Source organism: Microtus ochrogaster, linkage group LG9, assembly GCF_000317375.1.
Source record: "Microtus ochrogaster isolate Prairie Vole_2 linkage group LG9, MicOch1.0, whole genome shotgun sequence".
Classification (NCBI taxonomy): Eukaryota; Metazoa; Chordata; class Mammalia; order Rodentia; family Cricetidae; genus Microtus; species Microtus ochrogaster.
In genome coordinates, this window is record NC_022034.1 from 3,725,338 (window position 1) to 3,728,965 (window position 3,628).

General features: G+C 44.3%; 1 protein-coding gene across 1 annotated transcript in view; it reads left to right on the top strand.

Annotated features, from left to right (window-relative positions):
• Wdr27 (WD repeat domain 27) overlaps positions 1-3,628 on the top strand; it is a 118,459-nt gene that overhangs the window by 62,929 nt on the left and 51,902 nt on the right. The window lies entirely within an intron of this gene.

Sequence of the window (3,628 nt, forward strand, 5' to 3'; positions counted from 1 at the left end):
TCTTTACAACAAATTGGTGTGCTAATGTGGACAACTAAATCCACTTAAAACCTGAGAGAGCTTGAAAAGGAATTCTAGACACAAAAGGATAGAATTAAGCTCAGCTTGATGCTGTGGCTCCTTTAAGAGAAATTTTCCTGATTCAGCAGTAGCAGAAAACAAAAACAAAAACAAAAAACTGCACAGTTTCAAAATGGAATTATCCTATTTCGCCAACACAAACAGCTCTGACTCTTTTGGAAGGTCTGGCTACAACCTTCTTTAAATAGGGTTTGTGAACAGAGTGCTACAACTGTGTGCCTGAAAATGGGGCAGTGAGTATGGCTTGCGCTAAACAGACCTCTGCCCCACCATGTTGGACTGGGCAGAGCCAAAAAGCAAAGCAGCCTTAGTCTTAGTAACAATGTTTAGCTTCTTAACATTTTAAGAAGCAGTCTTGGACAGAAAAGAAAATACACTATGACCCATTTAGAGGTTTATTTTTGTTTGAATCTGTCTTTATTGTGTAGCTGTTATCATTTTCTGACCAGCCTTTTTTTTTTTAAATGCTAAGCAAGAACGCTAAGACCAACTCTGTGACCCTGACTGTTTACTCTGCCCAGTCCAACATGGTAGAGGCATGTTCACTGCCTCTGTGAGCTACGCTCACCACCCCAGCTCCAGGGATCCAACGGATCTGTGTTGCTATTAAGCAATATGTAACACACAACTCACAGAGTTCATTTAAGTGCTCCACAACAGGACCAGCATGAACCAGGAAGCCAGTTCTTAAAGGAGCTGCACAGTTTTTGCTGTTAAAACTGAGTCAGGAAGCATTCTCTGAAAGGAATCTAGCAAACAGAGTCCACCTGAGAAAATGCTGCTACCAAAAAGTCGTGCTCTACTCTGTTCTTTTGTGTCTAGAATTCCTTCCAAGCTCTCTCATGTTTTATGTGGATGTAGTTGCATATTGCATAGTATAAATTGGATGTTGGACACCAGTTTGTAAACAGAGGCTGCTCGTTTGTTTTCCGGCTGCCCAGACCCGAATAATCACACAGAAAATATATTAATTATAATACTGTTTGATCGATGTCTCAGGCATATTTTTAGCTAGCTCTTCCATCTCAAATTAACCCATTTCTATCATTCTGTGTATCACCACAAGGCTGCGGCCTACTGGTAGACATCTTTCTCCTTCAACAGCTACATGGTGTCTCTTTGACTCTGCCTTCTCTCTCTCTCTCTCTCTCTCTCTCTCTCTCTCTCTCTCTCTTTTTCTCTCTCTCTCTTCCAGCCTGGCTATATTCTGTCCTGCCATAGGCCAAACAGCTTCATTCATTAACCAATACAAGCAGCACATATACAGAAGGACTTCACACTTCACTCCCCAGATTCCACCCCTTCCCTACCCACCAAACTTTGTGTCCTTTTTTGTTTTTTTAAAACTCATCAATTCTAATGTGTGTTCATAAACTTTTGTATGTCTGGCCTTCCACTGGAGTTTGGATGACCTGCCAGGGCCACATCCATAAAGGAAACTAACTCTCCCTCCCCAGCAGCTCCCAGTTGCTAATGGCTCTTCATGCCTACCTGCCCTCTCCATTTGGGGAGTTTTGTCTGGTTTGAGCTTGCTCAGGTCTTATGAATGGTCTCACACTGCTGTGAGTTCACAGGCCAAGTGCCCTGCTGATCCTGGAAACTGTTTCCATGTGTCATATACCACCCTGCTCTATAGCTTTTCTGTTCCCTCTGAAAGGACTCCTGGGCCTTGGGAGGAGGGGTCTCTGCACCGTTACCATTCTCTGTGGCAATCACCACCTCTTGAAGAAAGAAGTGAATCTGGTGAAGGTTGAGAGGTGCACTAATTAAGGATATAAAAAAAGGTCACTAGGAGTCAATGTAACACTATGACCATTTATCAGAACAATGGTATTATGTTCTCCCCCAGGACCTGTGCCCTGTCTAGCCACAGATTCTTAGGCCTGGTATTGGTTCCCAGGTTTGGCTTTCAATTGATGGACGGGCCTTCAATGCAATCAGAAAGCAGTTAGTTTATCCCCATGACATCCACGCCCTGTTGTACCAGTGGGCATGTCCTGTCAGGCCCAACATGATTGTGGATTTCAGGGTTTACGGCCAGATAAGATTTATGGTTATTTCTCCTTTGCTAGCGTACATAGCACCTCACAGGACTGTGAAAACTAGCCATCCTGGAAGAAACTTCCAGATGTTTTTCCCAATCGGTTTCTTTACATTATGTGACTTAAGTAGGTGGTGTCTTTTCAGTAGGGTCTTACCATCAATTTCTGGATGGTAACTAAGAACACTGGCAATGGCCTGGAATGTCTGAGGGTCTGTGGGACCCCAGTGGTCACCAGTTCCTGAAGTGGTGACCATTCTGGACATTGGGCCTTTCATTTGTTGGCCTGTGGTAAGGGCTTGTCACCTTCATTTACATTCTTCTTATTTGTGTAAGTATATATTTTAAGAAGCTTCTACAGAAGTAGGCTTCCATGTAATTCTAATTTCCTGGCTTCTGTAGACATTCCAGATGACACACATACATCTAAAGAATCAGAGAAAACATGACACATGGTGTTTCGGGGTCTGGGCTACCTCACTCAGGATGATTGCTTCCAGCCTCATCCATTTACCTGAGGGCTTCATAGTCTCCTTTTTATTAACAGCCGGATAATATTTTATTGTGTAATCGTACTGCAATATACATAGATGTCCAGGCTATTGAATAAATACTGGAGAACATGGATGAGGAAGTATATCTGTAGTAGGATACGGAGTCCTTCGGGTATAGAATGCTGTAGCTAGATAGCATGTGGTAGGTTCAATCCTAGATTTTTGAGAACCTTCCACACAGATTTCCATAGTGCCCACTTTGTGCTCCTTTGCACTTTTGTGAAAAATGCCGGAACTCGACACAAGAGGGCAGCAAAGCCATTTGACATAACTTTTCTGCACGGCAACTTTGTGCTGTTTTGAAGCTGTTCAGAGCGTCATCCTACTTACGATTTTCTTCTGACTTTCCATTTACTTGGGTGGTTTTCTGGCTAGCATGCTCCGGTGATACTGATTTACTGACTGCCCTTTGAATTGCAGTGTGCAGTTCTTGTGCTGAGATGAGCCTGAGTAGGGTCCTGTTAGCTAGATTCTTGTCAGCGTTGCGGTTCCTTACTCTGCAGTTTTCAAAACACAGCCCTCTGGGGCGAAATGTGATGGTTCAGCAAGTCTTTGGTTACTGATACTCTGGCGCACGCCTGACACTGCAGCCTACAGCTCCCATCTGCCTGTATCCACTGGCTCTCCCAGGGAAGAACTCATGGTGTTGTCTTTAAGTATCTGGCTCCATGAATCCTCAGGCTCTTAGGTTTCTCAGAACACTCAGGCAGCCGTGGTTTCAAGTTTGCCTCATAGAGACGAGGAAGGCAAAGATGGAGTTAGGAGGCAACATGTTTCTTGTCAGAAAAAGACTGGAGTAGGGAATGCATCACTGAAAGATTATGGGGACTGAAGGGCAGTTCCATCTGCCTGTGGGTTCCCTAGCAGGTGCTGTCCACAGGTGTCCTAGCACCTGTGGGTTCCCTAGCAGGTGCTGTCCACAGGTGTGCTAGTGCCTGTGGGTTCCCTAGCA